The following is a 13,115-nucleotide window of genomic DNA, read 5'->3' on the forward strand; positions in this document are numbered from 1 at the left end:
GGATGTTTTGGCATTTCAGCAATCGGCCCTTGGTCTCCCAAAACCGGCCCTTGGTCATTTGTCTTTGGCACATTCGGCCCGCCCAATTGGGCTTGCTCGACTTGGCCCAATCCCATTCAGCCACTTGGCCCTCAGCCATTTGTCCTTGGCTTGAACAATTCAGTCAATCGTCCACTCAACCACTTCCATTTGGCCCATCAACCATTCAGACCATCCGAACTCCATATTCAGCCTCGGCCCACTTGTGATATGTGTCATTTGGACATCCTAATTTGGCCAAATTTCACTCAGCCCTCAGTCATCTCAACCATTCGGCTCATTCGAGTTATACACTCAGTCCCTGCTATTCGGACCTGTTGGGCCGAATTTGATTTTTTCCAAAATTTTTAAATTCTAGACCAACCCCACTTAGACATCAGTTGTACAAACCTCCGAAGGCCATACAGACACTGGAAACAACTTTCTGGCACAAGGAATGGAAGAATTAGCAAGACACAGATGTAGGGGCGATGCCAGTTGACTATCTAGCAATTCAGCCAATGAGCGGCATCAAATGGAGTCGTAAACTTGTAGCAAAACTCTATAAACTGGTGAGGATGGCAACACAAAATTAAGAAAATCTAAAATCCTAATTGCACACAATGCACAGAAAAGAGTACACACACACAAAGTGAGGGTAAGTTGAGGACTATTTGTAATTAACAAGGAACTCACTCAGACATAAAACCTTGAAAGAACCCACTAGTAAGAGAAGATTCCAAGACATAGACAGATGATCGAATCCCCAAGTGTAGGACAAAGTGAAGAACACAAGTGAAAAGTCAGACGCAACAACACTATTAAGGAAGTGGATCTAGCCAACCTCATCAACCTAATCAACAACTTAGCAAAATAGGAAATCTTAGACATGGAAGAGGGCAGCTCAGATCGTAAAAGCAATGAAGAACTTGACCTAGGAGACTTTCTGAGGCAATCTAGCAATTAGTGAGAAAATATGACGCTCAAACCCACTTAGAACATTGCGGCAGACCTGCAGAGGACATCACAATAGACCTTAAGGAGGAGAGGAAACTAGCATGCAAAGCTTTGCAGGGCATAGTCACTTACAGCGAGGATCAACAGACAAGGAGCTTACGCCAAAGCATGGAGATGCAAAAAATCCAAAGAGTGCTAGCTCTAGCATGCAAAAAATCAAACAGAGAATGAGAGAGCACTAGAAGGAGACCTCATGCTGAGTGAGCTTCTGATGCAAAGTGGCTGCTAGATAATAGGGCAGTAGAGCAGAGTATTATAGCATTAGCAACATCGCTACTGGCAGTGTTAGGAGCCAGCCTAGGCTCTAAGATACAATCAAAATTTCCCATGGTAGTGAAGCAACTGGACAAATACCAACCAAATGATGACCTATACAGCTTTGTAGAGTAATTTCAACAGGTCTATGAGGACAATAGCCTCACTGATCTCACTCGCTTGCAAGCTTTTGGTCTATGCTTAGGCGATAAGGGTAAGACCAGGTACACGAGTCTAGCTACTACTGGAGCAAGCCAATTTCAATGGTCTAAAAATTCTCTTCATTAAGAGATTCTCCAAACCTGGATACTTCGATAACCTGCTAGTGCGACTCATGAATATTAAGCAAAGAGAGAAAGAGGACATGATCTGAGATTATGTGACCCATGTGAGGAGCCTCTTCAAGAGAATCCCTATGGGCAAGAGACCCAACCGAAAGAGCATTGTCCATGGTATTCATTAACGGAATACGAAGTGAAGAGCTCTACAAATCCTTGGCAGGCAACTCGAGCTTGTAGGGAGACCCACTAGCAAGGGTCTATGAAGAAGTTATTAGAGTGGATGACCAAAACAAGGAGAGAAGCTCCAGGAGCTCGAATCAAGAAGAGTCTAGCGCTAGAATTTTGAGAGAGCTTCAACATCGAGCGAGAGATCAAGTCCAGTTGCTCAAGACAAAAGGAAGGGCACCGATTGAGGACAAGAGCTAGCAGAGATGAAGATGGATGTAGCCAAATTGCAGGAGATGATGAGACGACCAATGCGCCCACACATCCAATGCGTGTATTATGGCAGAAACCACCTACCAACCAAGTATCAGGACCCCATGTCACGACCATGCACTAATTACGATAGGTTTGGCCATGATTCCATGCATTGTCAATTACCTTGAAGACTCCCATACGCGTAACCTTACAGTCAACCCTACCTTTCGAATAGGATGCCGCAAACTTCTTTGGAAGGGGAGCCCCATTGGCCCTCCCAACACCTAATGACACTAAGACAGCCATCCCTAGGATGGAGATAAACCCTACGGGTATCCCTAGACCACCTGGACCCTACATAATCCATCCACAGAGTGACACTCCAATCCACTGCGTGGAGAAGCCGAACGGTGATGAGCCTTATGTACACCCTTACATGTCATATGAAGAAGAAAGAAATGCAGTCCTTATGGACTACCGAACCAATACCACTAATGGAGTTAGGTAGAGGGAGAGGCAAAGGCCTAGGAGGGTAGACACAAGAGCCAATCGTGTGTTGGACTTGCAGTCACCTAGGACATGTTTCTTCATGCTGCCCTGGGAGGAAGCAAGAAAATAGAGACAAGGTTGACCTAAGATGCGTTGATTGTGGAATCACTCATCTCTTTGTTGATTTCCCTAGATGAAAGCCATCCTATAGTTTGGAAAACAAGCCATAAGTCCCATTGGGGTTGTTCGGTGTTGAGACACTTGATGGCGAGGCCACACCTATTTCATTGCCTGTCATGACCCGCATGTAGACAAAGCAGGCTAGCATATCATTGCTAGGGCCTAGCAATCTCGATGCAACCTCAATTGAAAAGAAGAGTCAGAGATGGAGAAAGAAGAGACTAGATGCTAAGGTCACTCTCAAAACCAAAAGTTCCACTACACTCCTTATTGGAAAGAAAGTCACTAACGTAAAGGCAAAAACGTCAACTCCAAAGATGGTTGAAAAGGAAAGTGCTAAGGTCGAGGAGTACCCCAACCCAAAGTGCCAACTCAAAGCCATCGAGAAAGTGGAGTGGGTGAAAGAAGCCCAAGAGCACCTAAAAGATGCTGAGCCCATACTAGAGTATGAGATTGATGATCTCTCAAGCATAAGCATGCCAGTCTCACCCCCATGACCAAAATTGAGGAATGCGGCTGCACAATAAGTAGCGCCGCTTAGACAAAGCCTCAACACTACAATTCAGCAAATTAATCAATGCCATTGGCCAAGAACTAGGGAGTTAGGAGAGAGCCAAGCAACTAGCAACCTCCTTAATGCATTCGTGACCACCCTTGTGACTCTAAGCTTAGGAGACCTGCTTAGGTAGCACCCAATGCTATGGCAAGAGCTGAAAGAGTGGGTCAAAGAATCAAATGAGCAAGCTAATGCAGACTTGCATGAGCACAAAGTAGAAATGCAAGTACCAATCTTGACATTGCATTCCATGCCTAAGTCCTTGCATGTAAATGCTTTCTAGGAAGGCACAAAGATGCATGCAATCATGCTGGCGGTCTTAAATCTTGGAGATGTCACAAGAAAGGGAATCATAGACACAAGAGCGTGAGTTAGTGTGCCAAGCCATGTAGCACTCCAAACTTGGGGTAACCCACCGATCAAGACTGCTAGGTTCAACATTACAATGGCTAATAGAATGAAGTTGAAACCATTCGGGGTGTTAAAGAATTGGCCAGTGAAGATCACAGGAGTTTAATTCTAAAATAACTTTATAGTCATGAAGGGAGTGGACTATGACATCCTGCTAGGCCCCGACCCTCGATGCGCAATGCGAGAGTCATAGAAGACTGGAGCAATGGTCTCATCTTCCTAGGTAATCAAACAGAGGCTGTAAGGGTAGAGATGGACACCTAGAAGACTGCGTCACTTGACCTAGATGCCATCTTCACCATTTGAAGGGTAATAATGGACAAATTAAGAAATCGTGTGGGGCCTTAACCAAGTATATCCCATATCCTGAGGACGAGCAAGACTAGATGCATGTTTTTGCTACCATCGACTTACCATTCTCAAACAATGAGTACAAACAATACATTAAGAAAATTGGCAAGCCCAAGGACACACCCTCATTACCAGTCTTCATGATGGCTAGAGGCCTATGCGGAAGACCCAACCCTATATTTCAAGTCCCAAACAATAGACGAGAGCTCCTTTAAACCCTAGGATATCTAACTGGCAAGCTAGCTAGCAATCTAGCAATGAATCTCAAGCAACTCCAAGATCTCTTGGATGAGCCTAAGTGGCGATGGTCCAAGGTGCATGATTTAAACTTGATGTACAATTGGGCCTTAGTCCCTGACCAAAAAGAAGAGATGCATCAAGACTTGGAAGATGATGAGCAATCGGATAAAGATAGCTCTAATGAGACGAATATGAAGACTGTTGTTTCTTCAGTGATGAGAGCAAAAGGGAGATAGACACTATAAAATACAACATTGAGGGACATGTAATCAAACACATATGAGCTAACTCCAGACCTGACTCCAAGCCATGCAAGTAGAACACCTCTAGGTTAGAGAGAGGAGTCATGTGCATGGATTTCGATCAAACCTGGTTGGAACACATAGGCACAATCGACTATGAGCAAGCACACCTAGCCCACCAAGTGCCACACCATTGCTGAGAACAAACTCACCTTCCAAGCTGCGACCACCAGGAGAGATTCCTTCTTCTAGTGAAGATGGAGAGTTTGATTATGGGTCAAAATTCAGCTCAGATAGTGATCCTAAGGTGCCTCGATCTTCCAAGACTAGACACACCAAGGGGGACCTGCCTGTCCACCTAAGGAACCAATGGTTAAGGGAGGAATGATGGAAGTTGCCTAAGGAAACGCAGGTAGAACAGTAGCAAAAACTGCAAGACCTACCAAAGAGATTCACAAAAATAAAAAAAAGGAGATAGAATAGTGATCTTATTGGGAGCGAAAAAACAAGGGCAAGCAAGTAAACCAATCGAAGGACCTACCAAGGTCAAGGAGGTTAATTTAGCCAAGGAAGGCGAGACACCCCAACCTGTCTTTATAGCCGATGACTTGACTGAGGAAGAGGAAGCAAGTCTCATTTCTCTCTTATGAGAGTATATAGATGTCCTTGCTTGGTCCCTAAAAGAGCTCAAAGGGGTAGACCTGAGTGTAGTGACTCACAACATACCCATGATACCTCATGTAATGCCAGTCAAAAGCAGCAACCATATCCCATGAATCCCAAGCACGCCCACACGATTAAGGAAAATTTTGACAAGCTAATGAGAGCAAGATTCATCTAGGAAATTGAGCACAAATATTCAGTTTCACCCATAGTCATCGTATTGAAGAAGAATGGAAAGATTAGAGTGTGCATTGATTACAAGAAGGTAAATGCTGCTACGAAGAGAGATAACTATCCATTGCCGTACACAAAGCACATGCTCGAAAGAGTGGATGGCAAAGAGGCCTATAATTTTCTAAACGGCTTCTTTGGATACAATCAGCTGCAAGTGAATCCTAATGATAGGCATAAGACCGCATTCGCCACTGAGTGGGGCATCTCTGCCTACATAGTCATGCCTTTCGAGTTGACTAACATACTAGCTACCTTTCAACGACTTATGTACACTATATTCAAAGATATGCTTAGGAAGGAGTTAGAGGTCTTTGTAGATGACTTGTGTGTTCACTCCACTTAGTGCTAACACTTTAAAAAACTTTAAACAGTCTTTAAACGCTGTCGACTATATCATCTCTCATTGAACCCCTTGAAGTGCCAGTTTTAGGTAAAGCACAGATGCATCCTTGGGCATGTAGTGTCAAAGAATGGCATTGCCATAGACTTCTCGAAGGTCAGGGTCATGCAGGGCATTCAATGCTTCTTAGGCCATAGACTTCTCCACCCCCAACTAATTACACGGGCATTTAGTGCTTCTTAGGCCATGCAGGGTATTATCAAATGGTTTGTGTTGAACCATGCATTGATTACTAGACCTCTATACAAGCTGTTGATCATATTTGAATTGACCAAAAAATGCCAATGTGCATATGAGGAACTGAAAAAGGCTCTGACTAGTGCACCAATTCTATGCGCCCCAGATTGGACACTCACGTTCCATGTGCACATTGATGCTTTGAAATTCATCATAGGAGTTGTGTTGTGCCACCTTGGTGAACACAACCTAGATTACCGAGTGAGATTTGCTAGCAGACAACTCACTGATGAGATTGAAATGAATTACTTAACAAGGAAGAGAGAGGGTTTGGCCATGGTACTTGCTGTAAAGAAATTTCAGCATTATCTTTTGATTACGCCTTTTGCCTTCTTTGTTGACAATCAAGCCTTGTTATATCTTGTTAATAAACCTTGTGCTATAGGACGCATCACTCAATGGATCCTTCTACTTTTAGAATTTCACTTATTTGTGGTGGTATGTAAAGGGAAGTAACACTACATGGCTGACCATATGTCTTGCGTCCTGTTGAGAGTGGAAAAAAAATGAATTTTTGACTAATTTTTGACTAATTTTTGTTGTTTTTGAGGTTTGCATGATTTATTTTTGATGGATTTAGAGTGATGTATGGTTGATAATGGAAGTGTTTGAGAGTGTTTTGGATGATATTGATTATGTTTTGGAATATCATGATGATTCTTAGTGGAAATATGAAGCTCGGTGATGTTCTGATAGGTTTTGTTGGGATTCTGATTGGTTATGTATACCTTTTGTATAGCTTCTATTTTGTTATGATTTTCTTCTGTATAAAGAATGGATTGATGATTGATGAAGATTGAAATATTTTGGAAGCTTATTGAATAGTTTTTGGTAGTTTGGAATGGTTTTAGTATGAGTTATGAGGTTCTAATTGTCAAGAATCGCGTGGTGGGGGGACTTGCTCAAGATGCTACGCCAAACCACACACCGAATGCACAAGGAAAAGCTCACTCAAGAGACAAGAAGAGAGATGGAGGCCAAAACGTTTTCTTGTTGGTTTCTTCTTCTTCTTCCACACACTTTACAATGTACACAAAGTAGAGATAAGATACAACATAAAGGAAAGTGGCCTACTAAGTCAAACAATGCATAACTGACTACACTAGTCGACTAGCGCTATAACTATTCCAGCTGTAAATAGGTGTAACAACCTGAATATAATAAGTAATGAGTCAATGGCCATGTGAGAGTCATAATGACCACGGATGTGCTAAGTGTAGATGTGTGGACCCATCTAACCAAGCGGTCCATCATGAATGTCCGCATGTGTTGAGCTTGTCATCTCGACACTCCCCCTCAAGCTCAACTGCATCTCTGCAACTCCAAGTAAGCTTCGAAACTTTTGAAGCTTCTCTGTACCCAATGCCTTTGTGAATATGTCAGCTATCTGATCTTGTGTGCTAACATATACCAAGTCAATCTCACCTGCTAGTACCTTCTCTCTCACAAAGTGGTAGTGTACCTCAATATGTTTTGTCCTAAAATGGAACACATGGTTCCTAGCCAACTGTATACTGCTCATGTCATCACAATAAATGACAACTGGACCTTCCACCTACATATCTAAATCAGCCAATACCTTTTGTAGCCATACTACCTCACATGCTGCTACAGTAGCACCTCTATACTCAGCCTCTGTACTCGACAAAGCAACTGTAGGTTGCTTTTTGCTGCTCCAAGTAACTGCTGCACTACCAAGAGAGAACATGTATCCACTAGTAGATCTTCTATCAGACATACTACCAGCCCAATCTACATCTGTGTATCCAAACACTTGAACATCTGTACCTGCCTCATAGAAAAGTCCATAATGTAATGTGGACTTCACATATCTCAATATGCATCTGACTACATCCAAATGTGGCTTTCTAGGTACTTGCATAAACTGACTCACAAGACCAACAGCGTAGCTCAAGTCTGGCCTTGTAATGATCATGTAGATAAAACTCCCCACTATCCTCCTGAACATAGTAGGGTCTTCTATCTCATCCCCAACATCAGCACTCAACTTTACATTCTGCTCCAATGGGATTGAAAGTGGTTTGCATGCTGTCATACCATACTTGGACAACATATCCAAGCCATACTGTCTTTGGGACAGCCATATACCATCATCACATCTGATCACCTCAATGCCAAGGAAGTACCTTAGCTCACCTAAATCCTTCATCTCAAACTTCTTCTTCAAAAATTCCTTAACTTCAGCAATCCCACTATCACTATCACCTATAATTATCAATTCATCCACATAGATGACTATGATGACCAAACCTGCATCTCCCTTTCTCACATAAAGTGAGTGATCAGTATCAGAAACATAAAAGTCAATATTGACAATATACTCTCTGATCTTGTCAGACCATGCTCTAGGTGCTTACTTGAGTCCATAGAGTGCCTTCTTTAACTTGCACACATACGTGGGATACTCTAAATCTTCATAACCTGCTGGCTGATCCATATACACTTCTTCCTGCAAATCACCATGCAAGAAGGCATTCTTCACATCCATTTTTTGCAACCTCCAACCTTTGGCTATTGCAATCACACATCTGACAGTTTCCATCCTAGCAACTGGACTGAAGGTTTCATCATAATCTATGCCATATGTCTAGGCATGGCCTTTTGCAACCAACCTAGCTTTGTACCTACTAATAGAACCATCTGCATTGTGCTTAATCTTATAAACCCACTTACATCCAATAGCTTTCTTGCCCTTCATCAATGATACTAGATCCCAAGTATTATTGGCCTCTAATGCAGTCATCTCCTCATCCATTGCTGCATCCCAATGAGTATGACCAACAGCATCCTCAAACGTGGGCTCAACATCCTCAACTAGTTTCACCATATAAGCATAATGGTGAGCTGCATAACCTTCAAAACCAAATATTTTAATAGGGTATCTGCCCTGCTAGATCTGCGTACCACTGAATCACTCAATGGAGCCTTTACATTATTATGAGCTCTCTGTACACCTGGTGTCCTAACCGAAGGAATACCAAGCTCATCATCCAAGCTCTCTGAGCCACTAAAGTCTCCATCAAGAACTGCATCAATGTCATCTGACACTTTATTATTTCCTTTGTCTTTACCTGTAGTGCTACTAAATGCACCTGAAGATGTAGAGCTACTCCTTAGTCTCCCAGACCAAGGACTACTAGATGTTGTCTCTGGTCCACTAAGAGTTCGTGATTCTTGCTTTTCAGCCTGCACATGAGTGTCATGATCATCATCATCATCCAATGCATCACCACTAGATGCATACCAACTGCTCATTTCATCAAAGATGACATCCCTGCTCACTCTGAACTTACATGTGATAGGGTTATAACAGTGATACCCTTTCTGCTCTAAAGAGTATCCAATAAAGACACACTTTTCAGCCTTTGGATCCAATTTCTTCCACAACTCATCTAGCACATGAACATAGCAATGCAACCAAACACGTTCAAGTGTGAGACATCAGGGTTCTTACCTGTAAAACATTCTTCGAGGGTCATACCATGAACTGCAGTTGTGGGAGTTTTGTTCATAATATAAACAGCAGTATAAACAGCCTTAGACCAAAAATGCTTAGGCATATTCTTTTCAGCCATCAAGGCACATGCAACTTCTGCAATATGCGTGTTTTTCATTTCTGCAACCCCATTTTGCTGTGGGGTATACCTACATGTGAACTATCTCTTTATCCCATGAGACCTCAGAAAATCACTGAACTCATTCGAGAGGTACTCTCCCCCTCCATCTGACCTCAAGCACTTTACTTTTAAGCCTATTTCTCTTTCAACTGCAGCCTTGAAAGTTCTAAAGTACTCAAACGCTTCACTCTTTTCCTTTATAAAATATACCCACAGCTTTTTAGAACAATCATCAATGAATGTGACAAAATATGAACTGCCTCTAAGAGATACATTTTGTGTAGGCCCCCAAATATCTGTATGCACAACATCAAGGATATTTCTGCTTACATCTCAGTCATGTGGAAAGGGTTGTCTTGCCTGCTTATCAAACTGACATGCTTCGCATACCTTATGACATTCTGCAACTCTAAATGTAGGCAAACCTGTAACCAACCCTTTGGACTGCATTAATTTCAGCCTTTGTACATTTGCATGTCCAATGCATTCTTGATCTACCATCTGATTGACTAACACCAAGTTCTTTGTAATAGATGGCACATGTAATACATCTAAAAGACTCTTTGTCTTACCATCATGCAAGGACAAGGGAACTTTTTCAATGTGTGAAATTGGGTGGCATAAATCATCACCCGTCTGCACATAACCTGCATTTTACAAATCTTGCATCTCTCCAAACCATTCTGCATGGCTGGTCATATGATTGGATGCACCTGAATCAACATACCAAACATCATCATGTGTTCCCTTTCTTGTAACAGCATTCAGCATATGCTACATAACAAACACACGTTCATTTTTGTCTTCATTCTGTCGTGAAGACAATGCATAGTTTCCTGCTGCAACTTACCACTGTGAATATCATCTTTCTTAGCATAACATTGGGCTGCAATATGACCTATTTTGCCGCAATAGTGACACACAATACTAGAGTTGTTAGAACCTCTATTCTGCCATCCACCTCTTCCTCTAAAGCTCCCCCTGCCGCTAAAGTTACCACGACCTTCTGAAACCTGCATATCGCCAAATTGCTGATTCAATCTGTTTTGCTGTTGTCACTACCATGTCCTGTACCACAGCCTCTTGAAGAGAACCTGCCACGTCACCTTCTTGAACTGAAGTAGAAAGATTGGACCTGTTCGCCACTTCTTTCAGATGTCTCACTCTGCATGTTGATCTCTTCAGTGATCATAAGGGAGACCAACTCATTGAAATCTGGAAATGGCTTTTTGACATATATGGAAGTTACAAAAAGACTTCCAAGCCTTTTCATTGTTAAGTCCACCCAAGGTAGACGACACCAAATCATCATCATCAGGCATTGCATCAATTGTTGCCAAGGCATCTGCAATGCTCCTTACCTTCAATGCATACTCATTGATAGGCATCTTCCCTTTCTTCAATGTATTCAACTCTTACTTGAGTTGAATCTTTCGTACCTTTGTATTTACGGAAAACATACTTTCAAGTATAGTCGAAGTTGCATATGAATTCTCTGCATTTCTAATATGTCCCAGCATATTATTGTCAATTACTATAGACAGCCAATACATAACCTTTTTGTCTTTTGCATTCCATTCCTTCCGTGCCTTTTTCTCTTCTACAGTTGGAGGATCACTCACCTCCGGCTCCTTTTCTTCACCTGACACAAACTCGTAGAGGCCTTTTCCAATAAGGAAGTTCATGACATGGAACTTCCATGAAGGGTAGTTGTTATTGTCAAGCTTCTCAATGATGGGGTTTCCACTGTTTTCTACCATTATCACAAAACTAATACCAAACAACAAGTAAATCTTCTGCAACCCTCGACCTGTAGTGCACAGTAATACACCAGACAGCCTTTTTCACTAACTGCTCAACAATACATGCAATCTGCAACCAGTTTGCAGATAAACCTTGTGTTTATTCGCTAGTAAACACCTTTGAACTTATAGATCTGAAATCTGTAACCTATGCACGTGTATACGGCAGACACAGTTGAAATTGCAAGGTATCTCAAACTACTGTCCGCAACCTTGCGGCTCTAAAACGGGGCCTGAAATGACCTCAAATGGACAAAATAGTAGCAGATAATCCCAGCAGATGCAGAATACACCGCTCTTCGCACACACCAAATCTCATTGCAATCTGAGATTTTTGCTCTACCCTGCTTCTGGTGCCTCCACAGGCACTGTCCAAGAGAAAGAGTGGAAGAATGGGAGAGCTTCTTACCCGTGGCTTGCTTGCTCGAACCTTGCTTCTTCTCTTTCACTTCAGCCTTTGAAATCAGTCTCTCTCAGTGGCGCGGCTCTAATACCATGTCAAGAATCGTGTGGTGGGGGGACTTGCTCAAGATGTTATGCCGAACACACACCGAATGCACAAGGAGAAGCTCACTCAAGAGACAAGAAGAGAGATGGAGGCCAAAACGTTTTCTTGCTGGTTTCTTCTTCTTCTTCCACACACTTTACAATGTACACAAAGTATAGATAAGATACAACATAAAGGAAAGTGGCCTACTAAGTCAAACAATGCATAATCGACTACACTAGGCGACTGGCGCTATAATTATGCCAGCTACTGTAAATAGGTGTAATAACCTGAATATAATAAGTAATGAGTCAGTGGCCATGTGAGAGTCATAATGACCACCGACGTGCTAAGTGTAGATGTATGGACCCATCTAACCGGGAGGTCCATCATCAATGTCCGCATGTGTTGAGCTTGTCATCTCAACACTAATGACCTTCTGTAAACCTCTGTAAAACTTCTATAGAGCCTTTATCTCTGCTCTATCTCTGCTCTATATCTGTTCTGTATCTGCTCTGGTACTGTACTATACTATTCTGTAGACCTTCTGTAAGTGTTCTGTAGAAATTATGTGTGACTTTGGTAAAGTTTTCTAACTTTTGGAAAGGATGAATCTAAGTTTAAAAGAGCTAAAACAAATGGAAGAAGCAGTTGCTAAATACTGAAGAGAAGACTGGAGTGACAATAACAGTAGTGAGCTGTGAAGAGACACTGTAATGGCTCTGGTGCCTCTTCACATCAAACATACCTCTTGGGAGGTGCATCCATGACCTAAGAAGGATTATTGAGAGTCATTAAGAGATTATTGTAGTGAGGAGATGATGTACTATTAAGAGAGAGAGAGAGAGAGAGAGCTAGAGATAGTCAATTCTATCAAAACAATGTAATTGTATATGAGAGATTGAGAGAGAAAACTATGAAGACATTGAAGATGAATACTATGTGATTGATTTCCATTCAAAAATGGTGTATTCCTTTATGTTCTTTGTTCTACTGGTGAATTTTATGAAGATGTTGAAGATTATGATTGATTCTATCAAATCCGTGGGAGATATCTACTATGATGTTGCATGAAGATTTTCTGTTTTCTTTGTTTCGGTCATCAAAAGAATGAAATAAAAGCTTGTTGATGTTACAAGATATATTTTCTTGCAGTAGAATCTCCTTTTTCTTGGTGTTCCTCTTGGGGCTCCT

The sequence above is a fragment of the Lygodium microphyllum genome, chromosome 28 (assembly GCF_053477565.2).
Source record: "Lygodium microphyllum isolate KBCC chromosome 28, Lygodium_microphyllum_v1.1.10, whole genome shotgun sequence".
In the NCBI taxonomy this organism is placed as follows: Eukaryota; Viridiplantae; Streptophyta; class Polypodiopsida; order Schizaeales; family Lygodiaceae; genus Lygodium; species Lygodium microphyllum.